Below are 25,587 nucleotides of genomic sequence, written 5' to 3'. Positions count from 1 at the left end.
CCAGTTGGTGACCCAGTTGTATTTGTAGGTGTTATATGGGCATGTTTGTAGGAGGGAGAGATATGGTTCAGATCCTTGGAAAAAGAGGTTCAGCTCTGCAGTTGCTGCTTCCTCAACTGTCAGAAGTGGAGAGATGAACAAAGTCAAGTCACTGCAGACCTCAGCGTGCAATGTGCTCAGTGACTTACACACGTCACATGGCCATACCGGCCATTCTAGAGTTCGTAAAACTCTCTACAGGTATCTGAAGGTCCCCGGGAGGAGGGCATGGCAACCCACCCCAGTATTCTTGCCTGGAGAACCCCCATGGACAGAGGAGCCTGGCCGGGCCACAGTTCAATCCATGGGGTCGCAAAGAATCGGACACAACTGGGCAACTAAGCATACAAACTAAAGGCGTTTCGCCATTGCTGGCAACTTAATACGGAGTATAGCTATCAGACTGATGCTGAGCAGAGTAAATGAGTTACACCTATGACAAATCCAATTAAACTGAGGAAATATAGAGAAAAATTAAGAGTAAGTGAACCATGAGACATAACCATGAAAACATATGGTTTCATAACAAATGGAAATGTATATTTCCATATCTGGAATTACCTTATTTTTGGCTCACTTGTTCCATCTCTGTTTCATCCATTTGGAAGGTAAAACCCATGAGAGTAGACTGTCCTTTTCATCACTGCATCCTGGCTTTCTCAGGTTAGTGCCTGGATTATAGGAGTCCCTCAATAAATATTTACAAGACATTTGCAAAGCGAGTGAACAAACAGATGTCATTTAATCTATCACACTTACTATGACTAATTAGATAGTGTGTTCTCTTTAAAGCTTGTAAACCTTCGTCTCGTGGATAATATTCTTTTAGATAACTTATGAAAATTACACATAAAACATTTTAGACCTCAAGCCATGGCCACGACCGAGGGGGAAATGTTATAGGTGTGTATTAATTGACTTAATGTGATCTGTTATTACTGCACATGTACACTGGCAAGGGTGAGAGAAAAGGGTCTGCTGTGACTTTCCCTCAGGTGGACAGAGGTCATGCTAGGCGTCAGCGGTGCACAAACCACAAAAGAACCTTCTCTTTTCTCTGTTAGAACTTTTCTTCCAAAGCTAAGGCCAATGATGTTTCTCTTCTTTTTTTGAAAGAGTCACTATTTCCGCAGATTCCTTAACAGTGAATGACCTTCTGATGGTTTATGTGTGAAAATTACACACACCGGTGAAGCAGCATCTCCAGTGAGCATGAAATGCTGTCTTGGCATCCCGAGGATGGGAGCCATTTTTTTAGCATTAAATTTTGAACTGTAGACCTCCAATAAGTACTCATATAAGAATATGTCACTTTGCATTCTAATGCAGCCTCACAAGAGGTGAGCCTTTTCAGAGTTTTCCTTTCTTTTTACAAAACCTGAAAGTTGATCTAAAATTTAGCATTTTTCAGTGACAATCCTCAAAGCAATCTGTTTTTTTTTAATACTGATGCATTTTATTTAACATTTAGCAAAACAGAAGCTTTTCCATGGTAACTTATAATACAATATGTGGATTATATGTATAGATATAGCCTGTGTCTATGGGCTACCCTTGAAACTCAGCTGGTAAAGAATCTGCCTGCAATGTGGGAGACATGGGTTTGATCCCTGGGTTGGGAAGATCCCCTGGAGAAGGGAAAGCCTACCCACTCCAGTAGTCTGGCCTGAAGAATTCCATGGACTATACACAGTCCATGGGGTCGCAAAGAGTCAGACACGACTAAGTGACTTTCACTTTTCACTTATGTGTAGTCATTCACTCAACATTCAGAGACTCACCTGTGACCCAGAAGCTATTGTGTTCTAAGAATTGAATGTGCATGGGACTACCCTCAAAGAAATTATATCCGCAATACAATGCCAACACATATACATATACAGAGTAATAATACAGTAAGGAAGAGGATGGACCTTTTCAAATAATTGTGTGCGAGCCAATGCCAAAGTTGAAGAATAAAATAATTAAAGTAGGGGTGATAAATTTGATATATATCCCAAATTTTATGCATGTACACACACAATTAAGTTTAATTATGGAGAGAAAAAACATCAGGATAAAGAGAGAGTAACAGTTATCTACCCAATACCCACTTAATATTTTCAGATTTAGCAAAACTAGGTTTATCATAGAGAGTGAAATTATGAACCCTACTTGTTCTATTAAAATGTAAGTCATCAGCTTGCGTGGCTTTGATGCCCCCAAATCCTTTAATGATTCCCTAACACCCTCACATTGATGTCTAAGCCTCTTGAAGAGCTCTCCACCTCTCACCTCGCTGACTACACCTCCTGGCACTCTCCTCGTTCATCCACCGGTGGCTGCCTTGCTGAGCCTCAAGCATGGCTTTGCCGCAGTTCTCCCACACTGTCTATCCCTTGCCACTCCTGCACCTTCTGTCAATCCCAGCTTACACGAAGACCACAGTTTACCAGTTTACCCTCAAGTGGCTCAGAAACGCATGTTTAAGAAGGAGGGATGGTTGGATGGACAGACAGGTCTAGGCTGAGAGAAGAGCAAACAGGGTGAAAGTGGCAGGTGAGAAGGAGGAAAGGGCAGGCTCCCGGACCTTCTCTTACAACTCCTGTCCTACTCTTACAACTTTTCTGTACTTGAAATTACTTCCCAAAAAAAAAACATTAAAAAAATAATGAGACACTCGCTTACCACCTAGGGCTGCAGTGGAGACTTCTAGGCTCCTCTGAAGGAGTTTATTTTCTTTACTAAATACCTAACTTGCAATCAGGCAGGGACTTCATCTCTTGGGAAAGGAAGATGTTGCATGCATAAAAATAGCACCACAGAGGTGTTTGATATGTTAATATTTTACTGCATTTTCATTTTTATTATTTATTATTAATGAAATGCCGTTGTCTTTGAAGCCTGCTGAGTGTTTAATAATGAAATTGTGCAAAGTTCATTTTCAAATGTGTGTGCCTCTTATGCGTTAAGAACACAAACGCAATATTGCACTTCAAACCACGTTATAAGGGAAGGACTGCTGACGGTGTAAACCAGTGGATGCTCTGTAAACACCTGTTTACACACACAGCGGCCAGGTGTCTCGGCACCTTCCAGATTTGCTGCTCTGCGTGCCCATTAGCTAACCTTTGCCCATGTGGTCTAAGATATCCACTTCCAGGTTCATGCTATAGCATGCGTTACTAACATGTTAACTGTGGTCCATTTATTTCAAATACTGATTATATTCCTCCATAACAACCCCGGGTTCTCACAAATCAGAGTCAGTCCTCAGTCTGTGGCAGTGCTATCACAAAAACTGACCTGGGTCTTCAGTGGTCCCATGTTGAATGCTTGCCCACAACTTTGACCATTCCTGCTCAGCACGTGTGAAGCGATCACTGCCCTGGGCTAGTTTGGAAGGAGGGAGGCAGCCCAGCTCTAGTCCTGGAGAGAAGCGTGCGATTAGCAAGGCAGCTGCTCCCCCAGAGTCCTCTCCCTCAGTGGCTGCTGCTTTCCCTCCTTCCTGCATACCGTCTAAGTGCCCCACTTACAGCTCTTCCCTTCCAAGCTTTTCTTTATTTTAGCCACAAGAGAGCTACGAGCAGGCAACCCCATAACCGCAGGGTCTAGCTCTGGGATCAGTGACAGAATAAACAGAAGGAATGCCTCCATGGTGACCAAGTCCTCAGAGTGTGGTGAGAAAGGAAGGATGTGGGAGAGGCTCTGAAATCTCCTCATGGCCTTTGGGGAATTACACACACCACTACTCCAGCGCAGTCAACGAGAGTGGAAAATCTGTAGACTCAGACGGACCTGAATTTGTGTCTTCTGCACCTCTCTTAGCTGGGTGAGCATCATAAGCCGACTTCTCTGAACCCAAACTCCTCATCATCAAAGGGAGGTCATGACGATACCATTCAGAGGGTCCTGGTGGAGATAAAAGGAGAGGACGCAGGTGTCACGAAGCCTGCCTCGGCTGGCATGCTGTTGTTTTATTCTGCAGTGTTACCTCTTTAGTTATTGAAGAGTTCAGTCTCCAGCTCGAAGAGATTTTTGGAGTTAGTGAAGGAGCTCACGGACAAGTGAGGCTCACCCCGCTCCCCTCTCTCCAATCCTCAGGACTAGGGCAGCGAGATCTCAGCGGCCAACTCATCAACTGTACTTCCTAGAACCGTGTGCCAGCTATGGGAGTAAACACGATCTTCTTTTAACTGACAATAACCAGACCCTGGGTTGGCAAGGGCCAGAATGGTTTTTGTGATTTGCAAATTCTTCTGAATCAGAGATGAAAAGATCTTTCTCAGCTCTTCTGTGTTGGCAGAGTTCCAGAGAGAACACATGGCCATTGCCCATATGACAGTTTATAGCTGGGATTCTGAAATGCTGTGAAGATGGGTATGCAGTAAAAGACTGTGCTGAGCGCCTGAAAGACCCCTGCCTTCTGAGACTGTTAAGTGACCCAAGAGATGTTTACATAGCACGAATAAAGCCAGGAACTCGGGGTCTACACCAGTCTGTTTTAATGACGTGTCAACACGCAGGAGGACACTTGTAGGAGAGAATATGATTTAGGCTGTTGGAACTCAGCTTTGAGGAGGAGGGCTTTGGTGTTTTTGTGGCAATTTTCTGCTGTGCATCTGGGAATTGTTTGTTGAGAGTGTGAATCGCCATGTAAATCTCAGGCGTTTCTGTTTCCCGGGCTCCCAGGCTGCTGGTACAAGGCAGTGTTTCTGGCTGAATGCCAGCTTTGAAAGTTCACTTCTTCCCAAATCAAGACTCTTTGCTTCTTCTAGGACTGCCTCATCCCCTTTTCTTGTCCCTGGAAATTTGAACTTCCATTCATAAATTGCAAGGCATAATTACTTGGAACAAATAATAGACAAGGCCCAAATCTCAAAAAGCTGTGGCCTTGCATTCATGTATGTATGTATATACACATGCATTAAGTATGTATGTTTGTACATATGTATGTGTGTGTGTGTGTATATATACACAGGGAAGCCTGGCATGCTCCAGTTCATGGGGTCGCAAAGAATCAGACACAACTTAGTGACTGAACAACACAAAAATGTACACACACATTGTACATACGGTCTCATCTCACAGGCTCAAATCAGTAATAATCTGGTAGTAAAGCACTTGTGTTTGAAGGTGGGCTTAGATGCAGTTTAACTGAGTCTCCTGCTTAAGAAATAAATGCTCTTGGTTGTAAGTAAAAGAATGTATATCAGGAACTTTAAAAATTGAGGCTTGACTGTCCGACTCTTTGTGATCCCTATTACAGTCCATGTAATTCTCCAGGCCAGAATACTGGAGTGGGTAGCCTTTTCCTTCTCCAGGGTATCTTCCCAACCCAGGGATCGAACCCAGGTCTCCTGCATTGCAGGCAGATTCTTTACCCACTGAGCCACAGGGAAGCCCAAGAATACTGGTGTGGGTAGCCTATCCCTTCTCCAGCGGATCTTCCTGACCCAGGAATCAAACGGATCTCCTGCCTTGCAGGCTGATTCTTTACCAACTGAGCTATGAGGGAAGTTAGTATGTTAGTATAAGAACATATATAAGAACATATATATGTATATATGTTTAAGAATGGTTGGGTGTATGGATTATAAATGGAAAAAGAATTTATGGGGGTTCCTATACATGTACCAGGTTATTATATTTAGATTTAAAAGAAATAGAGCAAAAAGACAGAAAAAATTTTGCCCACTCAGATGCAGAAAAGTTGTATTGGGCTGGCCAAAAGTTTCATTTAGGTTTTCTCTTAAGATGTTACAGAAAAACCCGAACGAACTTCTTGGGCAACCCAATACAAGCAGAACACTCAGCTCCAGCAAGGATTAACTTTCTAAACATGTCTAGTTTCCATCTCTTCTGGGGAGAAAAGCTTGAGAAACCTACTAAGTCAATGATATGTTGTCTGTAGTTAATTCTGAAACAGTGAATTCAAGGAATATTTATTGACTATCTATTTTACTAAGTTTAAAACACTGTGCGAATGCTGCAGGAATTCTGACACATGCTACAGTACAGATGAACTTTGAAGACATTTTGCTAAGTGAAATAAGCCAGACACAAAAAGACAAATATCATATGATTCTATTATATAAGGTTCCTCATGTAATCAAATTTATAGAGATGAAAAGTAGAATATTGGTTACCAGGAGCTAGGAGGAAGGAGGATGGAGAGGTATTATATAATTGATACAGGGTTTCAATTTGAGATGATAAAAAAGTTTTGGAGATAAATAGTTCTAGTAGTTGCTCAACAGTGTGACTATACACTTAAAATTGTTAAAATGGTAAATTTTATGTTACATATATTTTACCATAAAAAAATAAGACAGAAAGGTGGGGGCGGGGAAGCAAAACTAAAGCTAAATGCCCTCTGTCAAGGAGCTTACAATCGATAAACTTTTATTTTCTGATACATCTAGATAATAGAATATTATTTGGTGCTAAAAATAACTGAACTATTAAGACAGGAAAAGACATGGAGGAACATTAAATGCATATTACTAAATGAAAGAAGCCAATCTGAAAAGTCAGTTATACTATATGATTCCAACTATATAATATTTTGAAAAAAAAAAAACAAGCTATGAAGACAGTAGAAAGATCAGTGGTTACCAGGGGTTGAGAGGAAGGAGGAATGGACTGGTGGAACACAGAGAATTGGGGGGCAGTGAAGCCATTCTGTGTGATAGCACAATGGCGAATATACATCATTAATTACTTGTCAAAACTCGTGGGCTGCAGAACACCAGGCGTGAACGCACATGTAAACGATGGGCTTCGGGTGACAATGGCTTGTCGATGCAGGTGTACTGATTGTAACGAATCTTTCACTGTGGTGCGGGAGGCTGATAATGGGGGAAGGTATGCGTGTATAGTTCAGGTGGTCCATGGGGTTCTGTACTTTCTGCTCAATTTTGCTGTGAACCTAAAGTTCTCTAAAGATAAAGTCTATTATAAATAATACACTGTACTAGATATAAATAAGTAAAATAGAGTTTCCTGAAACATCTATCACTCATTGTCAAAAATAGCCCATATTCATTACAAATTGCTAAAAAGTATTATCTTCTGCATTTAACACTGTTTCGACATACATTTCAGCAAGATTCCATCAAGTTACTGATAAGTTGTAAACTAGAATGTGTACTTATGTGAAAGAGAAAGGAAGTCTGACTAGCGCCTTTGCCTTTCCAGTATGTGTATTTTCAGACTAACATTCGTCAGGCCAGGAGGAGGGTTGCAGAACAAAGTACCTTTTCATCATTAGAAGGTATCTGATGCCCTCGTGGATGCAGAGTTACAGGAAGGAGTTAAGTTACTTATGTTTACTTCTGTTTATTTAAAACGCTAGGAAGAGTTTAAAAAGAAAAGATATAACCAGACTAGCCTGACTTTTAATTTAAACAGTGATAACCACTTTCATGTCATAAAGGAGCATCGTCGTTGTTGTTCAGTTGCTAAGCCAGGTCTGACTCTTTGCGACCCCATGGACTGCAGCACGCCAGGCTTCCTTGTCCTTCACTATCTCCCAGAGTTTGTTCAAACTCATGTCCATTGAGTCAGTGATGCCATCCAACCATCTCATCCTCTGTTGCCCACTTCCCCTCTTGCCTTCAGTCTTTTCCAGCATCAGGGTCTGTTCTAATGAGTCAGCTGTTCCAATCAGGTGGCCAAAGTATTGGAGCTTCAGCTTCAGGATCAGTCCTTCCAATGAATATTCAGGGTTGATTTCCTTTAGGATGGACTGGTTTGATCTCCTTGCTGTCCAAGAGACTCTGAAGAGCCAGAGTCCAGGAGTCTTCTCCAGCATCACAATTCAAAACCACCAGTTCTTCAGTGCTCAGCCTTCTTTATAGTCCAACTCTCACATCTGTACATGACTACTGGAAAAACTTGGAAAAATAAAGGAGCATAGATGTGTATAATGACATCATGGGAAGTTCTAAATGAAAGTGAGGGATAGAAATCTTTCCTTCTTCCATAAATGGTTTTTAAGTAAGACTGAACTTGAATCTAACCTTGTTTAAGCTTTGTTGAACAGAGAAGCTCCTTTTACAGAAAAACTTCAGTGCTGAGGTTTTATTCTTCTTTGTGTTCAGACAGCTTGTACGACTCCTTTCTCTCTCCTGGTTATGGTATGATCGTTGATTTTTTTTAACTGGAAAAGGGGAAACTGGTTCAAATGAAAGAAAGACAACTTTGAGCAGGTCGTTCCAGAGTGAAGCGTTTTAAACATCAAGCGCGTCAGAGGAGCGGCTACCCTGTAATTTCGAGAACAGCGCGGACTCCAGGCTGGTGTGTCTTAGCTGTGGCATGGTAGCCGCTTTCAGCGTCCTCCGCTTTCTACCACAGTGAGGACTACGCTGACAATGATGGAAAGGGCCCTCAATAATACCCTGAAAACTAGACTTTTGGATATATATCCAAAAAAATAAAAGTAAATGCGACAGTCCTACAATCATGAAAAACAGGGGTGCAAGAAAACTAATTCTAATAAAGAAAGAGCTTCTCTGGAATATTTATAAGCAAAAATTCAGGTTAGGACTGCAGATTCCAGCAGAATCATATATTAAGCCAAATACACAAGCAACTCAATGTGCCCATGTTTGAAATCACGCAGAGTATTTCAAGGGATTTCTTCTTACTTATTTTTGTATTCTGTGCAGACAGTTTTGTTCAATAAACATTCCTTGAGTGAACAGATTAAGCAGTGATGTAGGTTTTTCTAACATTGGAAACCGAAAATGTGAGTAACATAATATAGTAGTTGTGAGACGTACTTTGATGATCTTTTTTGTTTTCTCATCATGACAGGTGTGAGTTAACTAAATTGGTTTGATGTCAAAGTAGTCCTGAAGAGAAGTATAACTAATTAGAGATGAGAAAATTTTGGAAGCCCCTCCTATATAACCTGTACTGACTTCAAAATGGAGCATCATTATGGATTTAGAGCTGAGCTTAAATTTTATAAATATATTGGGGCACAGTGCTCTGCACAGAGTTTGCAGCCTGTGGCACAGAACTTTATGGTGGAGGATCGTCAAGCTGGGTCTAAAAATTCAGATGGAGGGCTATGAAGATGGTTTTGTTGCACAAAGTAACCCCACAGTTCCAGAGGGAGAAAAGGCCCCTATAATCTCATACAATAGCTGCTCACGCTTTATTTACTGAGCATTTAATGTGTGCAGTGCCCTGGAACAGTAAAGAAAAGTCTAAGAGCATCCTTTAATGTTTCAAAATAGCAGAATAAGAGGGAGCAGGGATTGAGCTCTTGATCATGAATCAATCAGATATGTCTCCAAGTAAAGTAAAAGATTATGAAGTTAGAAATTCAAATAAACAATCCCAATGTCCATAAAAGCACTATTTATAATAGCCAAGACATGGAAGCAACCTAGGTGCCATTGACAGATGAGTGGGCAAAGAAGATGTGGTGATATATACGTGTATATGTGTGTGTGTGTGTGTGTATAATGGACTATTACACAGCCATATAAAAGAACAAAATTAGGTCATTTGTAGTGATGTGGATGGACCTAGGGTCTGTCGTACAGAGTAAAGTAAGTCAGAGAAAAACAGCTATCATATATTAATACATATATATGTGTGTGTGTGTGTGTGTGTGTGTGTGTAACCTGAAAGATGATACTGACTAACCTGTTTGCAGAGCAGGGATAAGACCCAAGCATGAAGAACAGACCGGTGGGCACAGTGGAGGATGCAGGGGGGATGAATTGAGAGAGCAGCGCTGACATATACACACACCAGGTGTAAATCAGAGAGCTCGTGGGAAGCTGCGGAGCGCCGGGAGCTCAGCTGGGGGCTCGGTGTTCACCTGGAGGGTGGGATGGGGGTGGGAAAGAGGCTCAAGGGGGAGGGGGTGTATGTATAAAAGCAGCTGATTGCCTTTGCTCTATAGCGTAAACTAAGGCAGCGTTGTAAAGCAGTTATACTCCAACAGAAAAAGCAAACAAGCGTATCTCATCTCCGGCTTTCCTAGAGTTTGTTCAGAATTGCAGCTGTGTTTGAATCCACCCCCTTATCCTGACAGGGAAGTGCCCAGCTGTGTCCAAGCTGAAGTTTAGGAGGAGAGGGGCAGGAAGTGAGTCACATGACGTGAATGGGTTCATTCCTTTTCCCCAAAGCTACTGGGCTCATGTGTTTAAGGTACTCGTTTGGAGTCATAGACTTGAAGCATTTCTGTCAGTTTAGGTTGAGGTGTGGCTGAAGGAAATAAATATTGTGTGTATTCGACCAGTTCTGCTCTAGGTAGAAGTGGTAGAACCGCTCCAGTGGCTAAGCTTACCCATCCCATCACCTGGTTACCTGAGCTGGGAGATAACTGGTCTAGGACTTGTGAGAATAATACCTCCAACTCGAGGCCCAATCCCTTGTGAGGGTCACAGGAAAGCCTAGACTTGGAGAAGCAATGGGATTTCAAGGAGGACATTCCAGGGCTGTTAAAACTTTTTTCCCTGGGCAATATGATGATTGCTGGAAGGTGGATGAAGCAATGAAATCCAAATAAAGCTGAGGAAAATCTTTTTTTTTTTTTCCACTTTTTTCCTTTTCTGTCATTGATAAAATGTGATTGCATGTATGAGGTGAAAGATCTGTATTGGTAAAGAAATAACTTCCTTACTTCTACTTATAACCTTAAGAAAACTAATCAAACACATTTTACAAGGTATACAAATCGGACCTCAAATACAGAGGGATGTAGTTCCCAAACTGCTCAGTGATTTCTCCTTTCTCCCACCCAAAATTTCTGGATAATAGACATTTGCATTTGTTTCATGTTCATATTCTCTTCCTACTGACATAAAGTTAGACCTGAAACCAACATTCTTCTCAACCGGATTACGCAGTATTGTCATAGCCTGGATTTCAATTGAGGCCAAGAAGATGTGCTGGAGACACTGACATCCTGGGAGTTGACATCCTGAAATCGAGATGCTGATTCCCAGCTGTGCTTCTGTGAGGACCCACAGTGAACATGGAGTTTTTGTTAATTTCCAATCCATTGCAGCCCGATGCTGTCATAAAGCATAAAACCAGCCATTTGACTTTGTGAACTTATCAAGCTTGTGTCCACATTTGTAAGCATCTGGTCTCACTTTCTGTGACTTAACCTGTGGCATACTAGACTTGGCTTGTACACGTGCACCTGCCCGCAGGCCACAGTTGGACCCACACTCATTTATAGTGCTCTGTGGTTTGTTTTGGGGATGGTTATTCTCCCTCTCCAAAATCCTTTTTCCTGTTTATTTCAGTGTGTTTTATTTCAATTCCTATGATTCTATCCTTTTTAATTTTCTTTTTACTAGTTGTCAGCTATCTAGCCTGTTATCTAAATGGTCTCTGTTAGACTCCATGTAAACAAATGAGCATAGAACATGTTTTAGCTGAGGGTTGACAAACTCTGTTTTTGCAGAATTGTCACACCATCTGCAGGGTAGTGGCTCTTCAGATCAGCTACTTTGAATAAGGACATGACTGCATGAGTTGCTGTGGACTTTCTAGTGACACCCCCCCCCCCCATTTGCTCCTCGATGTCCCCTGAGGGCTCCAAATGGCATAAAGATGGTGCTGGCAGGCCAGCCCTGAGTGATGGGACTTCAGTTTGCGCCGCTGACAGAAGTGAGAGTACTGAGTTACAAGTAGGCAATCTTCAGATGGCAATATGTCCTACAACCTGAGGTTGCTGACTGCCTCTTCTTTCCCAAAACCTGTAGTGAAAACTGCATACCAAACGTGGCAACAAAACCGTCACTATTAAAGCTGTTAACTGCATAGTCTTGGGTGAGCATTCAACGCTGGGATGATTATAATGCTAGGTTCTCCCTGTGCCCTCTCTGAATGGTAATGAATGATAAGGAAAGTAGGAATGGAAGAAAACATTTATCTAGACTTAAAAGTCACAATAATCATGGGTGAATGATTGTACTTCTTCATTTTATGCCTACAGTTTATGTTTTTAGAATGTGTTTTAAACTCTAGGACTGAAATCTTAAGTTTTTGCAGATTTTAAACAGTCTTTAAAAAGAAAATTTTGTCTTAATGGGAAAGTTGGGTATTCTTCATAAATAAGTTATTTGAAAGACCCCCATGGCTGTTTCTACAGTTCAAGATGGTCAAAACTTTCTTTGAGAAAACATACACTGCAGACAGGCAAATCACTGTTGGTGCTTCTCGTCACTGACTACCAGACTTGGTGCATGGTCTTGCACCCACGTTAAAAAATATCACAGAAAATCTATTTGCCAAGTCTTGTGTTTTAAAAATTATTTTTTCTTAAACATCTCTAAGAAAAGAAAAATAAAATAACCGATACTTCTTACTCCATAAATCTTCTCATCCTTGTTTTATTGGTTTTGTGGCAAAGCAGGGTATGTGATTTTCATACTGAGCCTCATTGATTTTTTTAATATATTGTAAGTGTGACTAAGCACACACGCAGTCTTGGCCACATGTGGTCATCACATATTTTGAGTAAGGTAGGAACAGAGGGACTGTGTACTAATTAGATGAATGAGTCACGCATGAACACACACACACACAGAGACTTGCTTAAACACATCTTGCTTAACTCAATTGGCAAATTGTATGGCTATTGTTCAACTGTCTGCTTCACTTGTCACCAACTTTAGTGGGCGAAATTTAGCCCTTTCAGCTATATTTGCAGTCACTCAAAGTGTACCTGGTCAGCAACTGATTGATTTGGACTGTCTACTTTGTGGTTTGGGTTTTCCGAGTTTCCAGTTTTCAGAAGAGATGAAGACAACTTTGGAAATTATATGCTGTTTGGAAAGAGATGTGTTAGATTAGATTGATTAAATCAGTACTTGAATGTCCCCACAAAAATTCCAAGGGAACAAAGACATAAATTTTTCCTGCTGCATATCCCAGTTGTTGAATTTTAAAAAAGAATGTAATTTCTAGACTATCTTCCAGCGAGAGGCAAATAAACACCAGACAATGTTTAGCAAACCTTTAAGTTACACTGTCAGTCATTGTGATGTTTGCCTAGAGGCAAATTAAAGTAAATATCTTTAGCGTATTTCTGAAGGAGTCATTCAATCAGCATCATGATCTGTTAAACAGTTGAGGCTCACAGTTATGCTGTCTTTAAATTTACTCTGTTGAGCCTGACCTTAAGATAACGTAAGAAAGCAATTAGTTTTAAGCAGTGGGACTGCCATCAGTGTGAAGGAAACAAATTACATGGTGGGGTGATATTTTTAGTGATTTTTAAGGAGATTATTAAAAATGAAATCTGTGCTAAAAGCTGTGATTGTAATCTTGAAAGCTGACACAGAGCAATGCATTCTTTTCAGATAGCTATGCTCCCTCAGTGGCATGCTAAGCCCTTTCTGTGTCCTAATGAAAGGTGGTCTGGCTCATTAAACCACATCACGACTCCCCCTGGATAATCAAGCCAAACATTTCTCACGCATGATTTGTTGAATTCAACCCCTTTGCCTTGTCACTCAATATTTTAGCAAATATTGATAGTGCGTGCATCAGAAATGAAAACCTGGCTTCATATTTTAAACTGTCACTGATAACCCTTAACTGGAGCTCTAACTGTGTTTGAAACTTATGGTTACCAAAGGGGAAAGGTAGGGGAAGGGGTAAACTAGGAGGTTGGAATTATTATATACACACTACTATCAATAAAAATAATCAACAAGGACGTATTGTGTAGCACAGGAAACTATACTCTGTATTCTATATAACCTATAACGGAAAAGAATCTGATAAAGAATAGATACAAAGGATAGTATATGGAAAATTGAATCTCTTTGCCGTACTCCTGAAACTAACGCATCATTGTAAATCAACTATAGTCCAAAATTTTGAAAAAGTTTAAAAAAAGTCACATCTGTGTGTATTCACACACATACACACACTTATGGTTTACTCATTTTGTTTTATAAATTTCTACTTTTTGTTGACAAAATTAGCAAAATGTCATTCTAGTCTTTGGAAATCTCACTTCATTTATTTAAGTTGTGGAGCTATAGCTAAAATCAGCAGAATATTTAAATGTAAAGTTCAAATTTGCTACTGTATTATAGTCACCTCTATGCAGGTTTCTATTGCCAAGGAGGAAATGACCTTGATGCTGTAAGTGTGCTCACCATTTAAAAATCATATTTGTGAAAATCAGACACAGGCTGATTTCACAGACAGTGTCTTGAGCGGAAGCTTTCACATGGAGAGCTGTCTGGTACACTCTGTAAAACCAATGCAGATACTGGAGCAGTTCAAAAATACATTTACGATCGCTTCTCGGCCTTTTGGCTAAGATCAAGTGTAGTATTTGTTCTTATCAGTTTAATATCTGATACGTCCTCTGTCCGAGGACAATATATTAAATGGAATTTTGGAGCTGGGAGTTGGAATAGGAGCTTGCTCCGTCCACTCCACGCATCGACCTGGTATTGCAGTACTTCCAGGAACGGAAAAAAAAAAAAAAAGAAAAAGAAAAAAAAAACAAAAAACAAAAATACATTTACGAGCAAGAACAATACAAAGGATCAATAACAGTTACATCCTCTGGCTCAGTCCCAGAGACCCTTCTAAGTCATTTGCATCTGCTCCTTTCACTGAAGCAACCCAACAGTCCTCAGAGGTGGATACTGTGTGTGTTAACCTCAGTTCTCAAATGTGGAAACTGGGGCTCAGAGATTTAGGAACTTTCCAGCACCGTATGACCTTGAGGAAGCTTGTACGCAAACCTCGGTGGCTTTCAGGACCCACTCTCTTCTGCTGGCTCTGCAGCAGGGGCAATTTTGCTCATCAGTATACGCAACATAATTGTATTTTTTTTTTCTCAACATAATTTGATTAAAGTATGCATCATCAAATGATCTTAGTACAGGCAGATACAGTATACTAGTTACAACTGAATTCAGATGCAGAATTAAAAATTGTTATATAGGCCCATGTGATATCTGGGTGTGATTATGTTGCATAGAGTCAAAGATCTCCTTCTAGGAAGATGCTTCCAGGGTCCCTATTTAACCAGCACTTAAGCATTCCTGCAGCCTCTTCCTTCTTCCTCATAAGACATAACTGAGTTAGAACCGGGCATTGAAGTTGCTTCTGCAGCTGAAACGGCTCTTAGCTCAGTCCTCTTTACAGTGGGTACAAATTCATGTCCTCAGAGTTAATCTGATAAAGCAATATCATGACATCAGGTTGTTTGGATTTTCTGATATGTGTATAAATATTCTAATGTGGATAATGATAGGATAATTCACATTATTAATGGAAATAAAATTAGTGAATAAATACTAATGTCTTTAGCAGACATTGCAGAACATAGAGAAAGCAGTTCTAATAGATGCCTTTTTGAAAATTGAGTAAATGGATACATATGTATGTCTGGCTGAATCCTTTCACTGTTTACCTGAAACCATCACAACATTGTTCATTGGCTACATGATAATACAAAATAAAGTTTAAAAAAAAGATTTTCATTAAAATTAACTCAAACTCACCTTTTGTTAAGTTGTGACTAAAATCTGATTAGATTATAAACATTTTGTTTCCCTTTGAATTAAAAATAATTATATAGAAAAAATAAAATAATTAAATATTTCAGTTTAGTGTGCATCTGAATTTCAGATTTGTTTTGGCTTAAGTTAGTAATACTTTTATAACCTTAAACAATTCTAACATACTTCTTTAACTTTTTAAATGTAATTACCATGTTAATTAGCTCACTTGGTCAAAATATGGTTCACAAAAGGGGATCCTGGGTTTACTTCTCATATGGGCGAAAACCGTGCATTTAAGTGTAAGGATATAGAATCTGTAGCCAGACTGCCTGGGGTATAAGACCAACTCCAGCACGTCAACTATGCACTTAATCTTTATATGCTTCTATTTCCTCATCTGTAAAATGTTTGGAACAATGCATGCCACAGCACAAACACTATAAAAATGATGGTTAAGGAAAAAGCCCTCAGGCTTAAGAAGCAATCATAATCTCATTGTTGGTACTAAATTAGTATAAAATAAATATTTGATAGGGCTTCCCAGGTGGTGCAGTAGTAAAGAAACTGCCTGCCAATGCAGGAGATGCAGGAGACCCAGTTTCAATCCTTGGGTCGGGAAGATCCCCTGGAGTAGGAAATAACAAACCCAATCCAGTATTCTAATAAAGAAACATTACGTTGCTGACAAAGGTCCATATAGTCAAAGCTATGATATTTCCAGTATGTATGGATATGAGAGTTGACCATAAAGAAGACTGAACACCAAAGAATTGATGCTTTTGAACTGTGGTGTTGGAGGAGACTCTTGAGAGTCCCTTGAACTTCAAGGAGATAGAACTGGTCGGCCCTAAAGGAAATCAATCCTGAATACTCATTGGAAGGACTGATGCTGAAGCTGAAGCACCAATACTTTGGCCACCTGATGGGAAGAGCCAACTTATTAGAAAAACCCTGATTCTGGGAAAGATTGAAGGCAGAGGAAGAAGAGGATAACAGGATGGAATGGTTGGATGGCATCACCAACTCAGTGGACACGAGTTTGAGCAAGCTCCGGGAGAGAGTGATGGATAGGGAAGCCTGGCATGCTGTAGTCCATGGGGTCATGAGGAGTCAGACTGAGTGACTGAACAACAAAACCGGTTTCTTGGCTGTAAAATTCCATGGATAGAAGAGCCTGGTTGGCTACAGCCCATGGGGTTGCAAAGAGTGGGACATGACTAAGCACACACGCAAACATTTGATAATGGTGTTTTAATTACCTTGTAACTTTGGGGATGTCGTGTAAATAGATACAAATTTCTGACTCCCCAATGTCATCATATACATTATATTTTTATTTCTTTTCTTTCTAAATAGTTGAATGAACTTACATCAGCAGATCCTAGCTCTCTTGAAAAGTACACATCTTGTTATATTGAGTAATCACTAACACAAAACAGTTATTGTTTTCTTCACAATATATGTAATAGAATTGAAGACTCTATATCAAAAATGCTCAGCTGTAATGAGGCTGAAATAGAAGCCCTTTTCACAAAGGATGTTTTGTTATCTGGTGGATTTATATTAGACCAAGGCTGTCAACTGAAGTCCCTTCCCTTGATGGTTGCAGTGGTGCATAATTAGTTTGCTGTTGCAATCTGATGGCTCACAGCCTTCATTTTAATCCCAATATAGAATGAAGTAGACTCTTAGAGCTGGAAGGGACCTTGAGGTCACCCAGTTCAACTTGCTCATGTTATAGATGAGAAAACAGCCTCTGACAGATTAAATATCACACAGCAAGTTAGTTAGCTGTCCATCAGGATACCAGGAACAAGTTGCATTTTTGAGTGGCCATTTCCTGCAGCAAGGGATGACCCAGTGGCTAAAACCGAGTGTGATGTGTTGCTTATTAAGTCGTTGATTTACTGAGTAGGTCATGATTCTCTGCATCGACCTGGCAGGTTTTCTGCTCCACGTAGTGCCAGCGAGGGTTGGTTACACAGACCCATTTACACAGAGAGCTCCGTGGGGCCGCCTCAGTTGGGGCACCTTGGTTCTCGTTTCCATGGCCTCTTTCTCCACATGCTGTCTTGGCCTCCACTGAATCTCCATGGGCCCTCTTGTTTTTGCAGAATATTCCATGACTAAAATGGCACTTGTTTTTAAAATTTTTATTTTCATTTTATTTCTTAATGTTTATTTATTTGACTATGCCTGATCTTAGTTGTGGCATGTAGGATCTAGTTCCCTGATTAGGATTGAACCTGGGACCCTTGCATTGGGAGCTTGGACCATCAGAGATGTCCCTTCAGCCGTAACTCTTTTTTTCTTCCTTCTGGCTGGGCTGGGTCTTTGCTGACACATGAGCTTTCTCTAGTTGTGGTGCACGGGGGCTTCTCTGTTGTGGAGCACACACTCTAGAACATGCCGGCTCAGTATTTGAGGCATGCACGCTCTCTAGTTGCCCCGTGGCACGTGTGATCTTAGTTCTTCAACAGGGATTGAACCATGTCCCCTACATTGAAAGGTGGTTTCTTAACCACTGGAACACCAGGGAAATCCCTTCAGCTCTAACTCATAGTACAGTCTTTCTTTCAATGAGAACACATTATTGTCTTTAAATCTTATCTGGATAAACCCACTTCAAGAAATGCTGGTGGAATAATGTCCCTACAGCATGGTGGCTGTGATACAAACCAACTCATCTCAGAAGAGCAAATCCCAATATGCAAGTGGCTATCAAAATGTAACTTGTAGATAGCCATTGGTCAAAGAAAAGTATTGTGGTCCAGACCAGAGATAATGTGGGAGAGCATTACAGAGTGTAAATTATGGAAGATAATGGTTCATTTAGAACTACCCATGAGTCTGCTGACCAAAGTAGCAGATAATTTATGTGTTCAAGGTCGAAAGAGCAAGTTGTGAGAACACAGTATATTGAACACAGAACTAATGCTACCTTAATGGATTTCTTGCATTGGTTTAGTATTCAGTGCACAGTCAGTGAATACTGGCACATGGCTGCAGTAGATCATAAGATTAGGGTGAAACCTTCCAGAATATGATGAGCAACAGGAATATTTACACCGGCTTTGACAGTCAGTGCTTTTTTTTTCCCTTTTTTTATTGAGATATAGTTCATTTATATTATTAGTTTCAGGTGTCTAGCACAGTGGTTATTTCTGCAGATTACACTGTGTTAAAAGCTATCCCCAGATAATGGCTGTATTTCCCTGTGTTACATGATATATCCCTCCTGCCTATCTTTCCTACACATAGTAGTTTGTGTCTCTTAATCCCATGCTAGTATCTCACTCTTCCTCCTTTCTCTCGCCCCCTCAGTAACAATGAGTTTGTTCTCTGTGACTGTAAGCCTGTTTCTGTTTTGCTCTATACTTCTGACTGTTTTATTTTTTTAGATTACACATATAAATGATAGTATACAGTATTTGTCTTTTTCTCTCTGACTTATTTCACTGAGCATAATATTCTCTAGGTCCATTCAGCTTGCTGCAAATGGAAGAATTTCATAAATTTTTGTGGCTGAATAACATTCCATTGAATATATGAACCACATCTCCTTTACCTATTCACTGTTGATGAGTATGTGGGTTGCTTCTAAATCTTAACTATTGTGACTAATGCTATGAATATTGGGGTGCATGTATCTTTTCAAATTAGTGTTTTTGTTTTCTCCCAGATATATAGCCAGGAGTGGAATTGCTGAATCATATGGTAGTTCTGTTTTTCAGTTTTTTCAGGAACCTCCATACTGTTTTCCATAGTGGTTGCACCAATTTACATTTCCACTAATAGCAAATGAGGACTCCCTTTTCTCCACATCCTCAACAACATTTGTCATTTGTTATTTGTAGACTTTTTGATGATGGCTATTTTGACAGATGTGAGTTGATCTCATCATGGTTTTGATTTTCATTTCTCTAAATAATTAACAATGTTGTGCATCTTCTCACATGCCTATTAGCCATCTTTTCAGGTCTTTTACCAAATTTCTTTCTTCTGCCCATTTATGATTGGATCGTTCACTTTATTTGATATTAAGTTGTGTGAGCTGTATATATTTTGGATATTAGCCCCTCACTGGTCATGGTTGTTCAGTTGCTCAGTTATGTCCAACTCTTTGCAACCCTATGGACTGCAGCATGCCAGGCTTTTGTGTCCTTCACCATTCTGTCCTTCACCATCTCCCAGAGCTTGCGCAAACTCATGTCCGTTGAGTCAGTGATGCCATCCAACCATCTCATCATCTGTCTTCCCCTTCTCTTCCTTCCTTCAGTCTTTCCCAGCACCCAAGTATCAGGGTCTTTTCCAATGAGTCAGCTCTTTGCACCAGATGGTCAAAGGATTGGAGCTACAGGTTCAGCATTTGTCCCTCCAATGAATATTTAGGATTGATTTCTTTTAGGATTGACTGGTTTGATCTCCTTGCAGTCCAAGGGACTCTCAAGCGTCTTCTCCAACACCACAGCTCAAAAGCATTAATTCTTCGGCACTTAGTCTTCTTTATGGTCTGACTCTCACATCCATACATGACTACTGGAAAAACTAGCTTTGACTATATGGACCTTTGTCGGCAAAGTAATGTCTCTGCTTTTTAATATGCTGTCTAGGTTTGTCATAGCTTTTCCTCCAAGGTGCAGGCATCTTTTAATTTCATGGCTTCAGTCACAATCTCCAGTGATTTTGGAGCCCAAGAAAATCAAGTCTGTCACTGTTTCCATTGTTTCCCCATCTATTTGCCATGAAGTGATGGGACCGGATGCCATGACCTTCATTTTTTGAATGTTGAGTTTTAAGCCAGCTTTTTCACTCTTCTCTTTCACTTTCATCAAGAGGCTCTTTAGTTCCTTTTTGCTTTTTGCCATAAGGGTGGTGTCATCTGCATATCTGAAGTTACAGATACTTCTCCCAGCAATCTTGATTCCAGCTTGTGCTTCATCCAGCCCAGCATTTCGCATGAAGGTCATATCATTTGCAATTTTTTTCTCCCATTCAGTAGTTTGTCTTTTGTTTTGTTGATGGTTTTTGGTTTTTTTAAGCTGTGAAAATTTTAGGTGCTCAGTCATGTCCAAATTTTTGCGACTCCATGGACTGTAGTCCACCAGGCTCCTTTGTCCATGGAATTCTGCAGGCAAGAATATGTGAGTATGTGAGTGGGTAGCCATTCTCTTCTCTAGGGATCTTCTTGACCCAGGGATTGAACCCAGATCTCCTGAATTGCAGGTAGATTCTTTTCTGTCTGAGCCAGTATGGAAAACCTTTTTAGCTGTGAAAAAGTTTTTAATTAAGTTAGGCCCTATTTGCTTATTTTTCTTTTAATTTCTTTTGCCATAGGAGAATGATTCAAATAAATATTGCTGCATTATGGCAAAGAATGTTCTGCCTATTTTTTTTCTAGGAGTTTTATGATTTCAAACCTTACATTTAGATTTTTAATCCATTTTGAATTAATCTTTATATATGATATGAGACAGTGTTCTTATCTCATTGTTTTATATGTAGTTGTCTAGTTTTCACAGCATCACTTATTGAAGAGAATGTGTTTTCCCTATTGTATATTCTTGCCTCCTTTGTCATAAATTAATTGAATGTAGGTGTGTGGGTTTACTTATGGGCTATCTTTTCTATTTCATTGATATATGTGATATGTGTCTATTTTGTGTCAGTATCATAACATTTTGATTACTGTAGCTTTGTAGTGTAGTCTTAAGTGTGGGAGGGTGATACCTACTTTTTCCCTTTAATTTGGATGTTGCTGTTGTTATTTATTTGCTCAGTAGTGTCCTACTCTTTGTAGTGCCATGGACTGTAGCCCGCCAGGCTCCTCTGTCCATTGGATTCTCCGGGCAGGAATACTGGAGTGGGTTGCCATTTCCTTCTCTAGGGGATCTTCCCCACCCAGGGATCAAACCCACAGATAATTTAATTTGGATACCTTTTATTTATTTATTTTGTCTGGCCGTGACCCTATAGTGAACTGCTACAGCCAGTAACTCAGAAGGGGAAGAAAGCACTGCCATCAAACCGCTGCCCTTCTAACAAATTTTGCCCGTCAGCACGCACACACATCAGTCATGAAGCCATGTCTTCCATGAGGCTTCTCTTGGCTGCTCTCAAGTCCTTGACACACACCTGTGTCACTGACAGCTAGTATGCAAATAAAAGCTCCATTAGGCTGATCTATGCAAGGGAAGCCCATCTGTCAGTTCTGTGACACTTTCCCTCTTGTATCCTCATGTGGGAATATGTCCTTGAGACACCCAGATGGATAAATTTGTGCTAGTGTCTGGAATCACCAACCTTGGAGGAAGTTGTCACTTCTACTTTTTTGAATGGACTTCAATATTTTATCTCATCTTCCTTCTCCCAAAGCATAAAATTTTACAACTAAAATTTTAATGGATATGAAAGTTTTCTATTCTAAATAAAAGGGACACATTATTTTTTCATGCATAGAAGAAGGAACATGATGAGCCCTCTGTTTGGGGAATCATCACTGGATGTTTTCCAATACTGTGTGTGGTCTGATATTCACAGGAGAGAACACACAATTTCACATTAGCTGGAGCTTGTCAGTTGTTGCTGATAGCATTTTGGAAGTTTTGGGAAAAGACAGTGACATGACATTATTTCAGGAGACCTGCCTATTAAAGACATTAATTTGAAATGGCTTCATGATTCCTATCCCCTTTCCTCTTAAGAAAATAAAAAGCACAACGATTACATGTAAGCACTTGGAAAAGAAGGTCCACTTCCTTGTTTTGATGGTTTTATGAGCAGACTCAAGTCTCTTTCCCATCTCAAGTTAAGTCCCAAGAGAAAAGTTAGAAGTGGCAACAGCAGATTCAGTAAAGCAGCCATAACTTTGATCACTGATAACTATTCATTATAATCAGACTTCATTTATCCATCTGGTCTACCAGAATGGTCCATTCCTATTTCTTTCTAAATGGAGGTAGATTGGCATAAAAGTAATAATTGCCTCACCATACTGGGAAAGAAAATAGTTCATAGAAATGTACAGTAAATTATAATCTAGAATCAGAAAGATAAAAAGTTTCTTCTTTTTGAAAACTTCACAGTTATATGTCAGACATGTGAAAGGTTTATAGCAGGACAGGACTAACACTTTTGACCATTTTGGCACCTAAATGGTTAATTTCATCAGATTTGGGTCCTGCTTTCCATGCTTCAGGAAATGGTCTAAAAGATGGACTGTTGTTATTGACAAGACTTCCAAACTAGTTATTATTTGCTAATAATGTTGTGTTAAAAGTGAGCAGAGCCTCTTGCCAGAGAGAGAGTAAAACTTTCATGCCCAGCGGTGTTTGGATGAACAAGATAATTATACCCTTGTCCATAGCAGATGCTCAGTTCTTCACATTGGCAGTTTCCCTGTTCGGTGTGCAAATAATTTTCTCCACTGAAGTTGGTGGCTATTTGTGACAAATATAATTTCTTTTCCAGCAAAGAATGGCTCTTTTCCATCATCACTCACAAATAGCAACTGAATTGAGTTTTTATTATTTTAAGCACAAACACAAATCTGATATGAAGTAGAAAGATATATGTGCACATTCCATATACATCAAAGGATGTGATACTAATAAAGAAATTATTTACCAAACTAGTTGGGAAACTACATTGTAGCAATTATTTCAATATTCTTATTAAAGTTAAAATTTTAAAAAATAAGTCTCAGTGTTGATAGGCAAATGAGTTAATTCAAATAAACATAATTTCAATTTATAATAAAGACTTATTTACATATATTTATAAAAAGTCTTTTAAGCTCTCTCTATGTATTTTTGTAAATCAGAATTTACTTGATATATAATGAGACCTAGAATATGGAGTTCACTTCCCTCACAGTACTAACAGAACTGTGTGACAGTTCTGTTTGAAAAAATGATTGTATTCTTCTTGGACAGTGATGAGTAAATATATTTCCATAACCCACTATGTTTTCTTCTCTTGGCATAGCCCAGCTGCTATAACTCTGTCTATAAGCACTGGGATAGTGGGTGTTTGTTTGGAAGAGAGTTGCAGAAGGAGAAGAAAGGAGGATTGTCTATTTTCTAAGGTTCCTGTTTTTCTGTTCTTTTTTCTGTTCAATGGTAGAAAGGCAGGCACAGTCTCTCTTCAAGATGCCATGTCTTCACAACCACATAATACAACATATATTTATCTCATAAACCTAAGAAGATAATTAGGGGTTAGGTTTCTGGAGTATCCATGGATCTACCAAAAATAATCACTGTTGACAAAATTTTTATGGTAAAATCAACATCCAACAAATGACCAAGTACCAACTGAAAGACTCGTCCTGAGTAAATGTGTAAGTGTTGAGGGTCAGGGTGAACCCCCCCATCCCACAACCTGTCCTTGACTTTCCATGAGCCAAGGTTAGGGATAGCTACTGAAGCACAAATTTGGATAGAATATGAGGAAAAGGTCCCATAGATGTATAAGCAGGTAGGAGATAAATTGGCCTATGATACAGGTTTCTCAGAGGAGGTAAAATTTGAGTCAGGGTCTACAGGTTTGGAGTAGGAAATGGCTACCGACTCCAGTATTCTTGCCTGGGAAATCCCATGGAGAGAGGAGCCTGGCAGGCTACAGTCCATGGGGTCGCGAAGAGTCAGACATGACTGAACACACACACATATACAGGTTTTGCTCCTACCAGTGGGAGCCAGAAGGAGTGAATCCCACATAGAACGAGAGATTCCACTTTCTCAAACACCAAGATTAGATGACATAGTATAAAAAAAGGATAAGTGGCCTGTTTTAAACATTGACATTATCTCTCTCCTCTTCAAAGTTGCGTTTGAAAACTAAGGAGCAATCTAGTATCATCTTCAGAAGACCCCAGACTATGGTATAGAGTCCTATTCTAATAATGATCCGGTAACATGTATACTTATAAATCTATTTGTATGTAAGAGTCACATTGAGATATTCTTGAAGATGGTAGCAGTCCACTAGGGTTCTAGGCACATGCAGGGTTTGGTAAGATTAGTTCTTCTCCTACCCTCAATCTTTTCCATCATCAGAGTCTTTTCCAGTGAGTTGGCTCTTTTCATCAGGTGGCCAAAAGTATTGGAGCTTGAGCTTCAGCATCAATCCTTCCAATGAGTATTCAGGGTTGTTTTTGGTTAGGTACCAGTGTTTATTGCTGTCATCGTTGAATCATTTTTGTGGTTTCTTGATTTATCTTTGTGTCTGGTTTTTGCAATACTAATATACATACAGAAAAAGATGGGACTGTAAGTCATGTACACAGGAATTATCTGGTTAAGAACATTTTACCAAATATTACAGAAGAAATATTCCTTCTCATGAGATAGCTCAGACAAGGATGACACAGTTTTTCCATTATGTGTATATAGCTGAATCTGCTTCTCACCTCACTTTCATTCTTTCTTTTTTTCTTATTATTTGTTGATTTTTTGAAGGGGTCCACACACATGCAGGATTGGGGAACTAGTTCCCCAACCAGGGGTTGAACCTATGCTCCCTGCAGTGAAAGTGCCGAGTCTTAACCACTGGACTGCCAGCGAAGTTCCACTTTCATTCTTCAGAAATTACCATGGTCTTTCAGTTAAAAAAAAGTGAGTTTGAACCCAAAGCAAAATATCATTCTCCCTCAAATAGCTTAATTACTCAGAAATGTTTTTTGGCAAAACACAGTTTCCGGCATCTTCCATCTCACTGCTATTTATCCATACGCCAGATTACCTCATTCATTCGTTCTGACAGAGGACTGTACTTGTATCATTGCCTGACAGATGTGTTACATGTTTCAGTCTTAAAATATTCAGCTCTGAGCTCAGGGCTGCATACTTGGGGGATGATGTTAAATCAGCCTTGGCATCCACCACTGCCATCACACCAGATAACTCAGGGGAGAATGATAAGGGTATAAAGAGATCAATATGGCAAGAGAATCCATGCTTTCAAAAGTAAGGCGAAATAGGAGAAAGATTATCAATCAAGCGTTGGGGTGTAAATAAGGCAAGAGCACGCCATGTTTGTGACACCCTTAAAC

The 25,587-nt window shown here is 39.8% G+C and overlaps 1 protein-coding gene and 1 non-coding gene across 15 annotated transcripts in view; both read left to right on the top strand.

Annotated features, from left to right (window-relative positions):
- Positions 1 to 25,587, top strand: part of RBMS3 (RNA binding motif single stranded interacting protein 3) — a 1,027,957-nt gene that overhangs the window by 366,877 nt on the left and 635,493 nt on the right. The window lies entirely within an intron of this gene.
- On the top strand, positions 14,312 to 14,502 carry LOC122425237. Its single transcript, XR_006264779.1, has one exon. It is a non-coding gene; the product is annotated as a U2 spliceosomal RNA (small nuclear RNA).

The sequence above is a fragment of the Cervus canadensis genome, chromosome 22 (assembly GCF_019320065.1).
Source record: "Cervus canadensis isolate Bull #8, Minnesota chromosome 22, ASM1932006v1, whole genome shotgun sequence".
In the NCBI taxonomy this organism is placed as follows: domain Eukaryota; kingdom Metazoa; phylum Chordata; class Mammalia; order Artiodactyla; family Cervidae; genus Cervus; species Cervus canadensis.
Note: the sequence above shows the minus strand (reverse complement) of the source record. Positions and strands in the feature narration are given on the sequence as shown.